The 20,687-nt window shown below is 37.8% G+C and overlaps 1 non-coding gene across 1 annotated transcript; it reads right to left on the reverse strand.

Annotated features, from left to right (window-relative positions):
* Positions 1–18,065: 18,065 nt before the first annotated feature.
* Positions 18,066–18,173, reverse strand: LOC127742806 (small nucleolar RNA R71). Its single transcript, XR_008004205.1, has one exon. It is a non-coding gene; the product is annotated as a small nucleolar RNA R71 (small nucleolar RNA).
* Positions 18,174–20,687: the final 2,514 nt, after the last annotated feature.

Here is a 20,687-nt window from a genome sequence, read left to right on the forward strand (position 1 = left end):
CTTTGAGATGAATCTCTCCATCTTTCATGACTCGGAGGTGGAAGCATTTGCCTTCCCTTTCCTCTTTCTAGAGGTTTCTCCGGTCTTAGGTGCCATTAATGGTTATAGAAAAATAAAAAGCAACGCTTTTTCCACACCAAACTTAAAGGTTTGCTCATGCTTGAGCAAAAGAGGAAAGAAAGGAGGAGAAGAAGAAGAAATGGAGGAGATAGAGGTGTATGAGTGGTTTGGCCAAGGGGTTGGGAGTGTAAGTGATGTGTGAAAATGAAGGAGTGAGGAGGGGTATATATAGGGTAAGAGGGGGATGGGATCCGTGTGGAATTGGGTGGGTTTGGGAGGGAAGTGTTTTGAATTTGATTGGTGAGGTAAGTGGGGTTTTATGATGGGAAATAGTGAATGGATGTGAATGGTGAAGAGATTATGGGGAAGAGGGTAGGATTTGATAGGTGAATGGTGTTTGGAGAAGAGTGTCATGGAAAGGTGTGGAGAAGGAGAGAGAATGAGTTGAGGTAGGTGGAGATCCTGTGGAGTCCACAGATCCTGAGGTGTCAAGGATTTCTCATCCCTGCACCTTTCTGGCATTCAAACGCCCTCTATGTGGCATTTCTGGCATTTAAACGCCAGTCTACTACCCTTTTCTAGCGTTTAAACGCCAGTTTGTTGCCCTTTTTGGTGTTCAAACGCCAGTCTGCATGCCAGTTCTAGCATTTAACGCCTAGAATGGTGCCAGATTGGGCATTTAAACGCCCATTTTTCTTCCTTTACTGGCGTTTAAACGCCAGTTTGCCTGCCAGTTCTGGTGTTTAACGCCCAGAATGGTGCTAGGCTGGGCGTTAAACGCCCATTTTGGTATCTAAATGCTAGTAAGGTCGTCCTCCAGGGTGTGCTATTTTTGATGCTGTTTTTTATTTTACTTTAATTTTTGCAGTTATTTTTGTGACTCCACATGATCATCATCAGAGCTTTACAGATGCTCAGAGCATGATTGTGGCCTCCCAACACCAAACTTAGAAGTTGGATGTGGGGGCTTTGCTTGACTCTGCATGGAGAGAGTTAGATGAAGCTGTTCATTCTTCTTCTCCATGTTTACAGAGGAAGATCCTTAAGCCTTAAACAAAAGGTAGTCCTCATTCAAATGAAGGACTAACTCTCCTCTGTCCATATCAATTACAGCCTTTGATGTGGTCAAGAAGGGTCTTCCAAGGATGATGGATTCATCCTCATCCTTCCCGGTGTCAAGGATTATGAAGTCAGCAGGGATGTATAGGCCTTCAACCTTCACTAAGACATCCTCTACAAGTCCATAAGCCTTTTTCATCGATTTGTCTGCCATGTCCAGTGAGATTCTTGCAGCTTGTACCTTAAAGATTCATAGTTTCTCCATTACAGAGAGTGGCATGAGGTTGATGCCTGCCCCAGGTCACACAGAGCCTTCTCAAAGGTCATGGTGCCAATGGTGTAAGGTATTAATAACCTTCTGGGATTCGGTTTCTTTTGAGGTATCTTCAGCTGAACCAAGGCGTTTAGTTCATTAATGAGCAATGGAGGTTCATCCTCCCAAGTCTTATTATCAAATAACTTGGCATTCAGCTTCATGATTGCTCCTAAATACTGAGTAACTTGCTCTTCAGCAATGACTTCATCTTCTTCAGAAGAAGAATATTCATCAGAGCTCATGAATGGTAATAGGAAATTCAGTGGAATCTCTATGGTCTCTGCATAAGCCTCAGATTCCCTTGGTTCTTCATGAGGGAACTCTCTAGTGGTCAGTGGACGTCCATTAAGGTCTTCCTCATTGGAAACCACTGCATCTTCCTCTTCTCCAGGTTCGGCCACGCCAGGTATGGTTATGGCCTTGCACTCTCTTTTTGGATTCTCTTCTGTATTGCTTGGGAGAGTACTAGGAGGAGTTTCAGTAACTCTTTTACTCAGCTGACCCACTTGTGCCTCCAAATTTCTGATGGAGGACCTTGTTTCATTCATGAAACTGAGAGTGGCCTTAGATAGATCAGAGACTATGTTTGCTAAGCCAGAGAGGCTCTGCTCAGAATTCTCTGTCTGTTGCTGAGAAGATGATGGAAAAGGTTTGCTATTGCCAAACCTGTTTCTCCCACCATTATTGTTATTGAAGCCTTGTTGAGGCTTCTGTTGATCCTTCCATGAGAAATTTGGATGATTTCTCTACGAGGAATTATAGGTGTTTCCATAGGATTCTCCCATGTAATTCACCTCTTCCATTGTAGGATTATCAGGGTCATAAGCTTCTCCTTCAGTGGAGGCTTCTTTAGCACTGCTGAATGCAGCTTGCAATCCAGCCAGATTCTGAGAAATCATATTAACTTGCTGAGTCAATATTTTGTTCTGAGCCAATATGGCATTCAGAGTATCAAGCTCAAGAACTCCTTTCTTCTGAGTCATCCCATTATTCACAGGATTTCTTTCAGAAGTGTATATGAACTGGTTATTTGCAACCATCTCAATGAGTTCCTGGGCTTCTGTTGGCGTTTTCAGATGAAGAGATCCACCAGCAGAATGGTCCAATGACATCTTAGACAATTCAGACAGACCATCATAGAATATACATATGATGCTCCATTTTGGAAATATGTCAGAAGGACACCTTTTGGTTAATTGCTTGTATCTTTTCCAAGCTTCATAGAGGGATTCACCTTCCTTCTATCTGAAGGTTTGGACGTCCACTCTGAGCTTACTCATCTTTTGAGGTGGAAAGAATTTGGTCAAGAAAGCATTGACCAGCTTGTCCCAAGAGTTCAGGCTTTCTCTAGGTTGTGAGTCCAACCATGTTCTAGCTTTGTCTCTTACAGCAAAGGGGAAAAGCATAAGTCTATAGACCTCGGGATCAACCCCATTGGTCTTGACAGTATCACAAATCTGTAAGAATTCAACTAAGAACTTATGAGGATCTTCCAATGAAAGTCCATGAAACTTGCAATTCTGCTGCATTAGAGAAACTAATTGAGGCTTAAGCTCAAAGTTGTTTTCTCCAATGGCAGGAATTGGGATGCTTCTTCCATAGAAGTTGGAAGTTGGTGCAGCATAGTCACCAAGCATCTTCCTCACATTGTTGTTGGGTTCGGCCATGTCTGCTTCTTTTTCGAATTCTTCTGTAAGGTCCTCTCCGGAGTGTTGTGCTTTAGCTTCTCTTAGCTTCCTCTGCAGAGTCATTTCAGGTTTAGGATCAACTTTAACAAGAATTTTTTTATCCCTGTTTCTGCTCATGTGAAAAAGAAGAGAATAGAAAAGAAGAGGAATCCTCTATGTCACAGTATAGAGATTCCTTTATGTGAGTAGAAGAAGAGAAGAATGAGGTAGAGAGAAAATAAAGAGAATTCGAACACAGAGAAGGAGAAAGGGTTCGAATTTTAAGAAGGAGATAGGTGTTAGTGAATAAATAAATAAATAAAAAGAGATGAGAGAGAGGGAATTCGAATATTAAATAAAAGAAAAAATATTTTTGTTTTTATTTTAAATATTAGTTAGTATTCAAAAATTAAGAGAGGAATAAAATAAAATTAGAGTTTAAAACAATTAAAAAGATTTTTTTTTTTAAAAAGTTGTTAGTGGTTTTCAAAAAATGGAGAGAGAAAAGTAGTTAGGAGGTTCTGAAAAAGATAAGAATTAGTAAACTTTTTAAAATCAAACAAAAAGTCAAGTAGTTAATTGAAAAAGATTTGAAAATAAGTTTCGAAAAGATAACAAGTTAGAAAAAGATTTTGAAATTAAGTTTTGAAAAAGATATGATTGAAATCTATTTTGAAAAGGATTTGAAAAAGAAATTTAAAAAGGTTTGATTTTGAAAATTGAAGTTGATGACTTGACTAACAAGAAACTAAAAGATATGATTCTAGAATTTAAAGATTGAACCTTTCTTAACAAGAAAGTAACAAACTTGAAATTTTTGAATCAAAACATTAATTGTTAGTAATAATTTCGAAAATTATGAAATAAAAATAAGAAGATTTTGAAAATCAATATTTCGAAAATATTAAGAAAAAATGAAAAAGATTTGATTTTTGAAAAAGATTTGAAAAGATAAAAAAAAATTAAAATTGAAATTTTGACTTGACTAACAAGAAAAAACTAAATTTTAAAAATCTTTGACTAAGTCAACCCAAAATTTCGAAATTTATGAGTGAAAATGAAAAGATATTTTTTTATTTTTGAATTTTAATGAGGAAAGAGAAAAAACAAAAAAAATTGACTCAAAACATAAAAATTTTGGATCAAAACCAATGGTGCATGCAAGAACACTTTGAATGTCAAGATGAACACCAATAACACTTTGAAGATCGTGATGAATATCAAGGACATATTTTTGAAAAATTTTTAAGAAAAAAAACACATGCAAGACACCAAACTGAGAAATTTTTAATGCTTAGACACAAACAAATTAAAAATGCATATGAAAAACAAGAAAAGACACAAAACAAGAAAATCACAAGATCAAACAAAGACAATCATCAAGAACATCTTGAAGATCAAGAAGAACATATGGATGAGTTTTCGAAAATGCTAGAAAAATAAAACATGCAATTGACCCCAAACTTAAAATATGACTCTAGACTCAAACAAGAAATACAAATTTTTTTTAAAAAATTTTTGAAAATAGAACAAGAAGAAAATTACCTAATCTAAGCAACAAGATGAACTGTCAGTTGTCCAAACTCGAACAATCACTAGCAACGGCGCCAAAAACTTGGTATGCAAAATCGTGATTCACACTTTCTCAACTTCGCATAGCTGACCAGCAAGTGCACTGGGTCGTCCAAGTAATACCTTACGTGAGTAAGGGTCGATCCCACGAGATTGTCGGCTTGAAGTAAGCTACGGTCATCTTGTAAAGTTACTTATGTAGATCCATGGTGGTAATTTCAGACAAGCATTTAGAGATGCTTTGTTGCCTCTGAACCTCTACTTTCCTACTGTCCTCATCCTATCATGCGTACTCCCTTCCATCGCAAGCTGTATGTTGGTGGATCACCATTGTCAATGACTACCATCCGTCCTCTCAGTGAAAACATGTCCTCTACGGTTTCCCGCATGGCTAATCAGCTGTCAGTTCTCGATCGTGTCGGAATAGAATACATTTATTCTTTTACACACTGTCACTACGCCCAATAGTCACGAGTTTGAAGCTCGTCACAGTCATCCCATACCAGATCCTACTCGGAATACCACACACAAGGTTTAGACTTTCCAGATCTCAAGAATGCTGCCAATTGATTCTAGCTTATACCACGAAGGTTCTAACGTCACGGATTCGAATGCTCTGTTGTCAGGAGAGGTAATTCAGATCCGTGGGTCAGAGACCAAAGAGAATATACTCCAGCTATCATCCAATGACTACGTTGAACATCATGTAGACCGCTTTGTTGTTGTCAGGCACGCGGATCTTGGCTAAGCGAGTAACAAAGATTGGGGTGATTGTCACGGGTCACCCTTTCATTCTGACTTAACTGAATTAAGTACAAGAGTATATCTTGGAGGAGAAGTAGGTGTGAATTGAATAGAAAAACAATAATACTTGCATTAATACTCGAGGAACAGCAGAGCTCCTCACCTTAATTTGTGAGGTGTAGAAACTCCACCGTTGAAAAATACATAAGAACAAGGTCTAGGCATGGCCGAATGGCCAGCCTCCCCAAATAGCATAATACATTCAAAATAGGGTTCAAAGACCTTATCAAAGGATCAAAAAATGGTCCAAAGATGTGAATACAATAGTAAAAAGGGCTATTTATACTAAACTAGTAAACTAGGTTTATAGAAAATGAGTAGATAGTGCAGAAATCCACTTCCGGGGCCCACTTGGTGTGTGTTTGGGTTGAGCATTGAAGCTTTCACGTGCATAGGCTCTTCTTGGAGTTCAAGCGCCAGTTTTGGGCGTTTAACTCTAGCTTTGGTGCCAGTTCTGGCCTTTTACGCCAGAAAAGGGTCTCTGGTGGGCGTTTGGACGCCAGTTTGGGCCATCAAATATCGGGTAAAGTATGGACTATTATACATTGCTGGAAAGCCCAAGATGTCTACTTTCACAGAAAAACACACAAACTCATAGGAAAGTCCAGAAATGTGATTTTTGCATAAAAACTAATAAAAATATACTAAAAAGTAACTAAAACATACTAGAAACTACCTAAAAACAATGCCAAAAAATGTATAAATTATCCGCTCATCAACCTTCCATTTGTTTTTCTACGTCATAAAGGACCTTAGAACATTTCTTAATATCTCCACCTATCTTCACCAAATGCTTTTTCATTCTATTAAATCCCCCGCCCCAAAAGTACTCTGACAAAATAAGCATTAGTAATGCGGTTTTCCATTTATATTTTGTAAAGCAACATATCTCCAAGCAGGATCAGTTTTTCCCCGAACATTAGAAGTACGTGATTGAATTTTGTTAGATTCGTAAGGAAGTGAAGGTTCATTTGAAGCCGAGTTATTCTCAATATTATTATTCCTAAGTAGTTCTTGGTTGATACTCTCATCCATACCTAAACATTAATAGCAATCCAACAATGATTTTTCCAATTACAATATCATAACAACCCACTCTAACCCAATAATATCAAGTTCACAATAAACAACATCCAAAATTATTCATAATTATTCAATAAACAACAAAATTCAGTTTAGTAAATAAAGAAAAATCAGTTTAGTAAACAACAATTATTAAACAAAGTTCATAGTTCAGTTCACAGAGCTTAACAGACTTCATACTTCACAGTTCAGTATCATTATATCAGTATATCAGACTCCACACTTCAGTGACTTCAGTTCAAAGAGCTTCATAGATTCAAACAATTATTCAATCATACTTATTATGGTGACAGAGAAATGCAATAATTATTCAATCAAACAATCAATTTTTGCAAAAACTACCAGGAAGGTCAAAGACGCCTTCAACAGAGCATGCAAGAGGGAGACGGAGACACCGAGTGACCAAGACAAGGAGCAGTGGTAGAGCACCTTTGAACCGAGTGACCAACAGAGCAAGTGTCAGCGGTGGCGTGGCTGCGCGACAGAGGCTTCGACGTTCCCACCGTGGCTGTGTGATGGAAGGGAAGGAAGGTTGTAATGGCTGCTGCGCGATGGAGGGGACGGGAGCGAGCCCTGTCACGACGGCGGTGGCACGAGGCAGTGGCTGGATGCCTTGATGGAAGTGAGGAACGACCAGGAGCTCGATGAGATTGGGAGGAGCCCTATCGTGTAAGAGAGGCGTTCTGGACTTCTGAAAGCTGGATCTGAGCATCAGATGGAGTTAGGGCTAACTGGCTAAGTGCAGAAGTTGAAACGGCAACATTTGGCTAAACATTCAAAAATCTGGCCGGGTCAGGGTTCGGTTCGATTGACCGGTTCCCGGTCGGTTCACCAGTTCAACTCCGGTTTTTGAAATCTCCAGTTTTGCTATTTGCCTGAGCCATATTTCTTCACGGTTTATGGTTCAACCGATTTGACCAGCCTATCTGAACCGATTTTCAGAACCTTGTTTGGGATACAACCAAATTCCGATGTATAAGTTGGATCAAGAGAATACCTCTTTCATTGATATGCTTATAAAGACTAAGGAAGAAAATTATGTTGCCCAACCTTGCAAAAGTGTTCAACACGATGAGGTAGCACGGCATCAGATTAAATCCCTGATATAAGGATTTTCATCGGTCTAGAATTTATCAAAAAATAATCTCGTCGAAGTATAGGTCCAAACCGACAAACAAGCCTCAATCAAAGTTTAATTTTGGTTGTCACAAGTTCAACCCAATAAAAGTAACTGAGAGTATTGCTCCCGGATCATTTTCCCTAGGAATTGCAATCGAATACTTAATTATTGGTTATGAGTTTCACGGGGTGGGTTGATAAAAATGCAAGAAATTTAAATGAAAATAAAGTAAATCAAACAACTAAATATAACAAATACTAAAGAGGCATTCATGGCAAAGATTGAGAATCAAGGTTTTATATCCTAGTCATTAATCATGACACAATAATTATCAAGAGATAATCCTATTTTGTTCTCTCCAACATTGGGAGAAAGTCAAATAAGACTAGTTATCTCAATCCATAAGTTCTAATCAACTTACTAATTGAATTAGCAAAAGATTAGCGTCAATGGAAACAATATTAACTAACAACTCTATATCACCAACATAAGTTGGGTATTAATGACTCAAGATTGCCTAATTTCTCTTTCCAAGCCAAGAACACAAAAATCTACTCTAAGCCTAATCCAAGCATTTTATCAAACACTTGGTGTGCATAAAAAGAAAAGCATATTAAATATCAGGAAATATAAATTCTAAAGTACCAAATGCAAGAAAATAGTAACTATAACTCAAACAAGCATCAATAAACATGAAAACATAAAATTCTGTTAAATGGAAATAAAAATTAACAAGAGTTCATAAAACTAAAGGGTGACATAAAAAGGAAAATCAACAAGAAGAACTAAGAGAACAAAGAAGTAAGAACAAGAAATTACAATGAAAACTAATTGAAAACAAGAATTAAACCCTAAATCTAAGAGACAATTAAACTAAGAACCTTAATTTCTAGAGAGAAGAGGGAGCTTCTCTCTCTAGAACTAACCTAAAGCATGATTCCTACACTACTCTAATTGCTCCTTCCTTCATCCTTCTTGAATTTGACCTAAAATAGCTTCAGAAATGAGTTGGATTGGGCTCCAGCAAGTCTAGAAATCGCCCCTAGTGTGTTCCTTTAATGAGGTCATGTGACAAGCGTCACGTGTACACGTGAGGCATGCGTACACGTGGTCATGATTTCCACCAAATCCTCATTTCTTCATGAATTCTCTATTTTGCATGCTTTTTTGTTCACTTCTTCAATCCAATCATGGCATTCTAAACCTGACATTACTAAACAAACACATCAAGGTATTGAATGGAATTAAAGAGAATTAAATTTAGCAAATTAAGGGCCTAAAAAGTATGTTTTCACTCTTAAGCACAATTTAGGAGAAATTCACAAAACCATGCTATTTCATGGAATAAATGTGGGATAAATTGATAAAATTCACTAAACTCAATACAAGATAAACCCTAAAATTGGGGTTTATCAATCCCACAAAGTGCACCTTTGCAGTAGAAGCTGGGAAGTTCCTAAGATTCATGCTCACTCAAAGTGGCATTGAAGCCAACCCGGACAAATGCAGGGCAATTTTGGAGATGTAAAGCCCGACTTGTCTGAAGGAGGTTCAACAGCTAAATGGAAGATTGGTAGCTTTATCCAGATTCTTAGCGGATTCAGCATTGAAATCCTACCTTTATTCTCAATCAAAAAAAAGGGACATAAATTCTAGTGGACTCAAGAATATGAGCAAGCCTTTCAAGACTTCAAAAAATTCTTCAGCCAGACACCTATCCTAACCAGACTCAAAGAAGGAGAAGAACTCATAATGTACTTGGCCGTAGAAGAAAAGGCCATCACCTCCGCCCTCATCTGAGAAGAGAAGGATGGACAATGACTTGTGTATTTCACGAGTAAGGTGTTACAAAGGGTAGAATTAAACTATCAAAAAATAGAAAAATTTGCCTATGCCCTTGTCCTAGCTTCTAAAAGACTCCGACATTGTAACACTCTAATTACCCTAAACCTTACCTCATGCTGTAAAGCAAAGGATAATTAAAGATCACGACAATTCTAAGGCTTATAAGATATTATATATGTATATAAAGAAAAAGATAGTAATTCTAGAAGCCCGATGAAGAAATAAGCTCAAAAACAGAGTTACAAAAGCACAAAATATTCACACGAAGCTACAAGCTTAAAGGCACAAGATAGAGATACAAGATAACAAGGCATATGTAGATATATGAGTATAATAGTCATACAGAGTTCATACAGACATACAGAGTTTAGGCCGTCTAGCTATATACAGACATACAGAGTTCTGAAAGCTAAAACGGCATATACATCATCTCTCTCAAAGTTAGCCTCTAAGGCAAATAAAGATACAAAAGTGAGAGTGCTAAATAGAAGATCCAAAATGACTCCAAAATATGATAAAGATCCTCCACTCTGTCACCATCACATAACTCACCGAGGTGGGTTACGACATGCATCTGAAAAACAACAACAGAATATGGTATGAGAACTGGAAGTTCTCAGTATGGTAACAGTGCCCAGTAATGTAAGATATAAGATTTCAGGACGCCAGATGCAATCCTAGAACTTCTTATCAAGCATAAGATTCAACTTAAAAAATAACTTTAATTAAATCCTGAAAAAGGTCATCTAACTTAAGGAATTTTAATCTAACATTTACACCAGTGTCCCACAGTCTTCGCCATCCTAACCACCATGCAATTCCATCGCCACCGCCTTCTGAACCTCCTCAATCCCAGTAGAAAACACACGTAATAGCAATACAAGCAAAACACAAGTATAATCATGTATATCAAGTAATTCAAGAAGCAATTAAGCATGTTATACAATCAGGCAAACAATACAAGTCGGCAACGCAAGAAAACATATAGAATATGCACATGATGAATGCCTGTCCTATTTGGCTGTGATATCACATTGTTAGTTCAACTGCCAACCCGGAACATTCCCATGGGAATGTTGATTTTCGGTCACGAATATAAGTGGGATCCCCCACGGATATAGTGCCGGGCACATTCTTGTGATCCGAAAGGATGCGAGCGGGATACTCAGCCACAGACCACACATCTCAACGTAAGCGGGATAAACCAACCACCCTTACGCTGCCGTTGCAACCTCGACAAGCGGGATTAACCAACCATCCTTGCTAGGCACATTTAAAATAATATATCAGTGGATTTTCAAAAATCATTTTCAGTTCTGAGTAAAGTCATCATTAACCTCGAGTCCTAAACTCGTCTCAAACATCATCAGTACATAATTCCACAACTCATTACCTTTATCATCATTACAGTACTTCGCCATCTCACTCAACTAATCCATCCTCAGTACCCTAGAAACCTAAGTCTCTGTCCTCTAAATTCATGTAGAAATTCACTAAATTAAGTCACTAAATCATCTCTAGTAATATTAGGACCTAAGTACTAGATAGTATTCTTAAACGGTACTTAAAGAATGTTTGGAAAGACAGAGAACCTTGAAAACGAATAAAAATTAATTTTTTAGCAAAACAGGGGTCTCGCGTACGCAAGCCTCTGTCTTGTGTATGCATGCATGGAAATTTCGGTGGTCGTATACGAAACCCCTTGCTCGCGTCGCGTGTTAAGTGTTTGCGTACGCAAGAGTCAAAATTTTGATAGTTCGCATATGCATGCAATGCCCACGTACGCGAGATGCCCTGCCTGAATAGAATTCTCACGTCGCGTGCACTGTGTCGCGCACGCAACCCTCACAAGACTTAGAAAATTTTCAATTCTGCAGAATCTCAGTTTTAAACACCAAACTTCAAATGTTCATAACTTCCTCTAAAAAACTTTATTTTCTGAGTGAACTACCAAACCGGCCCCTGTCCATTTCTCAAAATTCAACGCGACCCCTCACCATAAAAACGATCCATTTCGGTCCCTGTCCTTTACTTCCGTGACCCAATGCGGTCTCTATGGTGTTTTTCCGTCAACTCTGAACAGAAAATACTGACGTGTCAGGTTCAAAAATGGACAGGGGCCTAATTGTCTCTAAATTTAAATTGGTTAGGGGTTTATTTGTCCCTATTCTTTAAATGATATTTTTTAAAAAAATTATTCATTATATTGATATTCTTTTTTTAATAAATTATTGAATATATGGTATAATAAGTACAAATTAATTAATAAATTATTTAAATTTAAAAATATTATTTATTATGAAACTAAATAAATAAATTTCAAATATAATTTTTAAATATATGGTTAATACATTAATAATAATAATAATCCTATGATATAATATTAGTATTATAATCTAGATATTTTCACAATAATAATAATTTACCGGTACGCGTTTTTACGCAATTTTCTGCAGAAAATTACGTTTTCTAACTCAGAAAAATATACTGAGTTCAAATATCATGTTTAAATTTTCTAATTAATATTCTAAATTTTTTAACCTATTTTTGAGCAATTAAATTAATTAATTAAGCGGTTAATTAATTGGGGTTCTTACATTCTCCCCACCAAATAAGAAATTTTGTCCCCAAAATTTAGTGATTACCTGAGATTAGCTCGGGATAATGCTTCCGCATCTCGGACTCCAATTCCCAAGTATTTTCTTCCACTCCTGCTCTCTTCCAAGCTACCTTAGCTAATAGAACTTCCTTTCCTTGCAACTTCTTCACATTAGTGTCATCAATCCGAACCGATGTTACTTGAAGCGTCAAGTTCTCCTTCAGCTCAACCGACTCAGGCTCTAACACATAAGCCGCATCCGACATGTACTTACGGAGTTGTGACACATGGAATACGTCATGTAAGTTAGACAAACACAGTGACAAAACTACTTGGTATGCCACTGGCCCGACTCGCCTCAAGACCTCAAAAGGCCCAATGTACCTTGGATTCAACTTCTTAGTCTTAATCGCCATTCCAATCCCAGTTGTCGTAGTAACCCTCAGAAATATGTGCTCACCCACTTCAAATTACAAAAGTTTTCTTCTCTGATCTGCATAACTCTTCTGTTGGCTTTGCACAGTCAAGATTCTTGCCCTAATTTGTTTGATCTTCTCAGTGGTCTCTGCTACCAAATCCGGCTCCAACACACTTACTTCACCAGCTTCATACCAACACAGTGGAGATTGGCACTTCTGTCCATACAAAGCCTCATACGGAGCCATTCTGATGCTCGCATGAAAGCTATTGTTATACACAAATTCCACCAATGGCATGTAACAGTCCCAACTTCCCGGGTGATCCAAAACACATGCCCTTAGAATATCCTCCAACGTCTGAATAATCTGTTCCGATTGTCCATCCGTTTACGGATGATATGCTGTGCTGAGACATAGTCTCGTATCGAAAGCTCTTTGAAAACTCCCCAAAACCTTGATGTGAATCGGGGATCACGGTCTGACACTATCGTCTTAGTAACACCATGCAACCTTACAATCTCCTTAATGCACAACCTCGCCAATTCCTCCAATGTATAGTTCATCGGATAGGTAGAACATGAGCGGACTTGGATAAGTGATCCACGATCACCTAAACCGCATCAAATCCAAACCTAGTCCTCGGCAAACCGGCCACAAAATCTATTGAGAAATCTCAAGTGGCTGTAACATTTCCGATGGTCTCTGGTGCTCTATCTTCAACTTCTAACACGTCAAACACTTAGACCCAAGTGTGGCTACATCACTCTTCATCCCAGGCCACCAAAATATCTTCTTCAAATCATGATACATCTTCGTATTACCTAGATGATTGGAGAATCCGCTGTTATGAGCTTCTGACAACAACTTTTGTCTCAAACTTCCAACATCTGTCACATAAATCCTCCCCTTATACCTCCATAACCCTTCATTGTCCTTAGTAAACTCTCAATGCCTCTCCTTACCAATCGATTGGAACAATCTCTGAAGTTTTTGTTCATTTTGCTGAGTCCTCTGAATTTCTGACTTAAAAGTTCTGAAAATTTGCAACTGGTTCAAACAAGCTATTCCGACAACTTTAGTAATATCCAACTTAAGGTCTGCAAACTTGTCCACTAACTCCTTCTCTTTAATACTTATCCAGGCTATCATTAGTGACTTTTGGCTCAAGGCATCCGCTACAACGTTCGCCTTTCCGGGGTGATAACTTAGTTCAAAATCATAATCTTTCAGCAGCTCCATCCACCTCCTTTGACGCATATTGAGCTCTTTCTGATTAAAGATGTACTTAAGACTCTTGTGATCAGAAAAGACTCTAAACTTCACTCTGTACAAGTAGTGCCTCCAAATTTTCAATGCAAACACAATCGCCGCCAATTCTAGGTCATGAGTTGAGTAATTCACCTCATGTGGTCTCAGCTGATGCGATGCATAAGCTACTACGTTCTGATGTTGCATCAACACGCAACCCAAACCCTTCAACGAAGCATCACAGTACACTTTAAACGGCTCGTGCGGTTTTAACAGAATGAAAATAGGTGCTGAAGTTAATTTCTCCTTCAAAGTTTGAAAGATCTCCTCACACTCTGACGTCCACACAAACAGTGTCTCTTTCCTTGTTAACTTAGTCATCGGTAGTGCAATTTGTGAAAACCAGTGAATGAACCTTCTGTAATACCCGACTAACCCCAAGAAACTCCTAACCTCAGTCACTGACGTCGGCCTTTCCCATTCCATCACCGCCTCAACTTTTGAAGGATCTACTGTTATCCCTTCTCTACTCACCACGTGACCTAAGAACATTACCTCCTCTTTCCAAACTTCTATTTAGACAACTTAGCACACAATTTCCTCTCCTTCAAAACTTGTAGCATAATTCTCTGAAGTTATTTGCACTCCTTTGCCATCTTAGAATAAACCAGAATGTCATCTATGAACAACACCACAAACTTATCTAAAAAGGTATGAAATACTCTGTTCATATAATCCATGAATACATCAGGCATATTCGTCAACCCAAAAGACATCACCACAAACTCGTAGTGCCCATAGAGCGTCCTAAACGCAGTTTCAGAATGTCATCCTTTTTTACCTTAAACTGATGGTAACCGGATCTTGAATCAATTTTTAAAAACACTTCAGCTCCTTGCAACTGATCCATTAAGTCTTCTATCCCCGGCACAGATACTTGTTCTTTACAGTCACTTTGTTCAACTGTCAATAATCCACAAAGAGTTGCATTCCTCCATCTTTCTTCTTCACCAACAAAACTGGTGCTCCTCATAGAGATACACTTGGTCGAATAAACCTCTTATTCAGAAACTCTTCCAACTGAGTCTTTAATTCTGCCAGCTCTATCGGAGTCATTCGATACAGCGTAATCGACATTGGTCCGGCTCCCGGCACCAAGTCAATCGCAAATTGAATTTCCCTTTGAGGCAAAAATTTGGAAATATCTTCAAGAAATACTTTAGGAAACTCCCCAACTACCGGCCATGCCTGAACCATTATTACTTATGTATTTTCAATGGTGGAGTTTCTACACACCATAGATTAAGGTGTGGAGCTCTGCTGTTCCTCGAGTATTAATGCAATTACTATTATTCTTCTATTCAATTCAGCTTATTCTTATTCTAAGATATTCGCTGCACTTCAACATGATGAATGTGATGATCCGTGACACTCATCATCATTCTCACCTATGAACGCATGCCCGACAACCATTTCTGTTCTACCTTAGATCGAGCGCGTATCTCTTAGTCTCTATTCCGAAAGATCAGAGTCTTCGTGGTATAAGCTAGAATTATTGGCAGCCATTCCTAAGATCCCGAAAGTCTAAACGTTGTCTGTAGTATTCCGAGTAGGATCTGAGATGGGATGACTGTGACGAGCTTCAAACTCGCGAGTGTTGGGCATAGTGACAGACGCAAAAGAATCACTGGATTATATTCCAACATGATCGAGAACCGACAGATGATTAGCCGTGCGGTGACAGCGCATTTGGACCATTTTCACTGAGAGGACGGGAGGTAGCCATTGACGCCGGTGAAACCCGAACATACAGCTTGCCATGGAAAGGAGTAAGAATGATTGGATGAAAGCAGTAGGAAAGCAGAGATTCAGAAGGAACATAGTATCTTCATGCGCTTATCTAAAATTCCTACCAATGAATTACATAAGTATCTCTATCTTTATTTTAGGCATTATTTATCTCTATATTCGAAAACCATTATAAACATTATAATCCACCTGACTGAGATTTACAAGATGACCATAGCTTGCTTCATACCAACAATCTCCGTGGGATCGACCCTTACTCACGTAAGGTTTATTACTTGGATGACCCAGTGAACTTGCTGGTTAGTTATGTGAAGTTGTGAAGAATGTGTGTGAACCATAGCATTGTACACCAAGTTTTTGGAGCCATTTCTAGGAATTGTTCGAGTGGTAAAAAGTATGAGTCACGATTTTGCCTATCAAGTTTTTGACGCTGTTGTCGGGGATTGTTTGAGTTTGGACAACTGACGGTTCATCTTGTTGCTCAGATAAGGTAATTTTCTTCTTATTTTGTTTTCAAAAAGTTTTCAAAAATCTTTCAAAATTTTTCTTCCTTTTCGTTTTTCCACAATTAATTTTCGAAAAAAAAAATTTATAACATCATAAAAACCAAAAATATTTTGTGTTTCTTATTTGAGTCTAGTGTCAATTTTTATGTTTGGTGTCAATTGCATCTTTTTAATTTTCAAAAAAAAAATTTCAAAAATTCATGCATGTGTTCTTCATGATCTTCAAGTTGTTCTTGGTAAGTCTTCTTGTTTGATCTTCATATTTTCTTGTTCTGTGTCTTTTGTTGTTTTTCATATGCATTTTTGAATTCATAGAGTCTAAACATGAAAAATTTCTAAGTTTAGTGTCTTGCATATTTTTCCTTTCTTGAAAATTTTTCAAAAATAAGTCTTGATGTTCATCTTGATCTTCAAACTGTTCTTGGTGTTTCATAATGTTCTTGAATGCATCATGTGTTTTGATTCATAATTTTCATGTTGTGAGTCATTTTTGTGTTTTTCTCTCTCATCATTAAAAATTCAAAAAAATCAAAAAATATATTTTCCTTATTTCTCTCATAAATTTCAAAATCTTTGAGTTGACTTAGTCAAAATTTTTTAAAATAAGTTGTTTCTTGTTAGTCAAGTTAAGATTTCAATTTTAAAAAATCCTATCTTTTCAAAATCTTTTTCAAAAAATCAAATCTTTTTCATTTTTCTTATTATTTTTCGAAAATTTTAAAAATTGATTTTCAAAATCTTTTTCTTAATTTTATTTCATAATTTTTGAAAACTTTATTAACAATTAATGTGATTGATTCAAAATTTTGAAGTTTGTTACTTTCTTGTTAAGAAATTTTCAATCTTTAATTTCTAGAATCATATTTTTTAGTTTCTTGTTAGTCAAGTCATCAATTTTAAAAATCAAATCTTTTTCAACCATATCTTTTCAATCATATCTTTTCAAATCATATCTTTTTCAAAATCAATTTCAAAAATCTTTTCTATCTCCTTATCTTTTCAAAATTGATTTTCAAATCTTTTTCAACTAACTAATCGACTTTTTGTTTGTTTTACATTTCTTATCTTTTTCAAAACCACCAAACTACTTTTCTCTCTATCTCTAATTTTCGAAAATTCCTTACCCTTTTTTTCAAAATTCTTTTTAATCAACTAATTTTATTTTTATTTTTTTTCTTAATTTTTGAAAATCACTAACCATTTTTTTAAAATAATATTTGAATTCTCTCTCTCTCTCTCTCATCTCCTTCTATTTATTTATTCATTTACTAATTCTTCTCTTCATCTAAAAATTTGAACCCTCTCTTCTCCTCTATGTTCAAATTTTTCTCCTCCTTCTTCTATTCTTTTCTTCTTCTACTCACATAAAGGAATCTCTATACTGTTACATAGAGGATTCTTCTCCTTTTCTGTTCTCTTCTTTTTCATATGAGCAGGAGCAAGGACAAGGACATTCTTGTTGAAGCAGATCTTGAACCTGAAAGGACTCTCAAGAAGAAGCTAAGAGAAGCTAAAGCACAACAATCCAGAGAAAACCTAACAGAGAATCTCAAAAAAGAAAGAGACATGGCTGAACCCAACAATAATGCAAGGAGGATGCTTGGTGATTATACTACACCTACTTCCAATTTTTATGGAAGAAGTATCTCAATCCCTGCTATTGGAGCAAACAATTTTGAGCTGAAGCCTCAACTAGTTGCTCTAATGCAACAGAACTGTAAGTTTCATGGACTTCCATCAGAAGATCCCTATCTATTTTTAACTGAGTTCTTGCAGATCTGTGATATTGTTAAGACTAACAGAGTAGATCCTGAAGTCTACAGGCTCATGCTTTTCCCTTTTGTGTAAGAGACAGAGCTAGAACATGGTTGGACTCACAACCTAGAGATAGCCTGGACTCTTGGGATAAGCTGGTCACGGCCTTCCTGGCCAAGTTCTTTCCTCCTCAAAAGCTGAGCAAGCTTAGAGAGGACATTCAGACCTTCAGGCAAAAAGATGGTGAATTTCTCTATGAAGCTTGGGAAAGATACAAGCAATTGACCAAAAAGTGTCATTCTGATATGCTTTCAGAGTGGACCATTTTGGATATATTCTATGATGGTCTATCTGAGTTCTCTAAGATGTCACTGGACCATCCTACAGGTGGATCCATTCACCTAAAGAAAATGCCTGCAGAAGCTGAAGAACTCATTGACATGGTTGCAAATAACCAACTCATGTACACCTCTGAGAAGAATCCTGTGAGTAATGAGACGCCTCATAAGAGATAAGTTCTTGAAATTGATGCTTTGAATGCCATATTGGCTCAAAACAAAATGTTGACTCAGCAAGTCAACATGATTTCTCAGAATCTGAATGGATTGTAAAATGCATCCAACAATACTAAAGAAGCATCTTCTGAAGAAGAAGCTTATGATCCTGAGAACCCTGCAATGGCAGAGGTGAATTACATGGGTGAACCCTATGGAAACACCTATAATCCCTCATGGAGAAATCATCCAAATTTCTCATGGAAAGATCAACAAAAGCCTCAACAAGGCTTTAATAATGGTGAAAGAAACAGGCTTAGCAATAGCAAGCCTTTTCCATCATCTTCTCAGCAACAGATAGAGAATTCTGAGTAAAGCCCCTCTAGCTTAGCAAACATAGCCTCTGATCTATCTAAGGCCACTCTAAGTTTCATGAATGAAACAAGGTCCTCCATTAGAAACTTGGAGGCACAAGTAGGTCAGCTGAGTTGGAAAATCATTGAAACTCCTCCTAGTGCTCTCCCAAGCAATACAGAAGAGAATCCAAAAAGAGAGTGCAAGGCCATTGATATTATCAAAATGGCCGAATCCAAAGAGGAAGGGGAAGACGTGAATCCCAATGAGGAAGACCTCATGGGACGTCCTCTAGACAGAAAGGAGTTCCCTATTGAGGACTTAAAGGAATATGAGGCTCATATAGAGACCATAGAGATTCCATTAAACTTCCTTCTGCCATTCATGAGCTCTGAAAACTATTCTTCCTCTGAAGAGGATGACGATGTAACTGAAGAGCAAGTTGCTCAATATCTAGGAGCCATCATGAAGCCGAATGCCAAGTTGTTTGGTAATGAGACTTGGGAAGATGAACCTCCCTTGCTCATTAGTGAACTAACTACATGAGTTCAATAAACTTTACCTCAAAAGAAACAAGATCCTGGTAAATTCTTAATACCCTGTACCATAGGCACCATGACCTTTGAGAAGTCTCTGTGTGACCTGGGGTCAGGTATAAATCTTATGCCACTCTCTGTAATGGAGAAACTAGAGATCTTTGAGGTACAAGCTGCAAGAATCTCATTAGAGATGGCAGACAAGTCAATAAAACAAGCTTATGGATTGGTAGAGGACGTGTCAGTGAAGGTTAAAAGCCTTTACATCCCTACTAATTTCATAATCCTAGACACTGGGAAGGATGAGGATGAATGCATCATCCTTGGAAGACCCTTCCTAGCCACAGCAGGAGCTGTGGTTGATGTTGACAAAGGAGAGCTAGTCCTTCAATTGAATGGGGACTACCTTATGTTTAAAGCTCAAGGATCTTCCTCTGCAACCATAGAGAGGAAGCATGAAAAGCTTCTCTCAATATAGAGTCAAACAAAGCCCCCACAATCAAACTCTAAGTTTGGTGTTGGAAGGCCACAACCAAACTCTAAGTTTGGTGTTGAACCCCCACATTCAACCTCTAAGTTTGGTGTTGAGAGGTCCCAACAATGCTCTGAACATTTGTGAAGCTCCATGAGAGCTCACTGTCAAGCTATTGACATTAAAGAAGTGCTTATTGGGAGGCAACCCAATTTTGATTTATCTATATTTCTATTGTTCTTTTATGTTTTATTAGGTTTATAATCATGTGGAGTCACAAAACAATTGCAAAAATTAAAAACAGAATCAAAAATAGCAGAAGAAAAAGCAAACACTGGAGGAAGAGCTGTCTGGCATTTAAAGGCCAGAAACAAGCATCTATCTGACGTTTAACACCAGAAATAAGCACCAAGCTGGCGTTTAACGCCAGAAATAAGCATCAGGTTGGCGTTAAATGCCAGAACCAGGCTACATTTGGGCGTTTAACGCCAGAAAAAAGTTGCAGTCTGGCGTTAAATGCCAGGATTCCATACAGAGGGAATTTTACACGCCTAAAAGGTGCAGGGATGAGAAATCATTGACACCTCAAGATCTGTGGACCCCACAGGATCACCTCAGGATCTGTCGACCCCACAGGATCCCCACCTACCCCACTTCTCTCTTCTTCACACAATCCAATAACACTATACCCTTCACCAATCACCTCAATCTCTCTTCCCTATTACCCCTTCACCGATCACATCCATCCACTCTTCCCCATAAACCCCACCTACATTCAAATTCAAATCTCTTTCCCACCCAAACCCACCCTAAAATGACCGAACCCAAACCCCTCTCCCTCCACTATATAAACCCCTCCATCCTTCTTCATTTTCATACAACACAACCCTCTCTTTTCCCCCTTGGCCGAAACCCACACATCTCTCCCTCTCCTCCATATCTTCTTCTTCTTCTTCTATTCTTTCTTCT

The sequence above is a fragment of the Arachis duranensis genome, chromosome 1 (assembly GCF_000817695.3).
Source record: "Arachis duranensis cultivar V14167 chromosome 1, aradu.V14167.gnm2.J7QH, whole genome shotgun sequence".
Lineage (NCBI taxonomy): Eukaryota > Viridiplantae > Streptophyta > Magnoliopsida > Fabales > Fabaceae > Arachis > Arachis duranensis.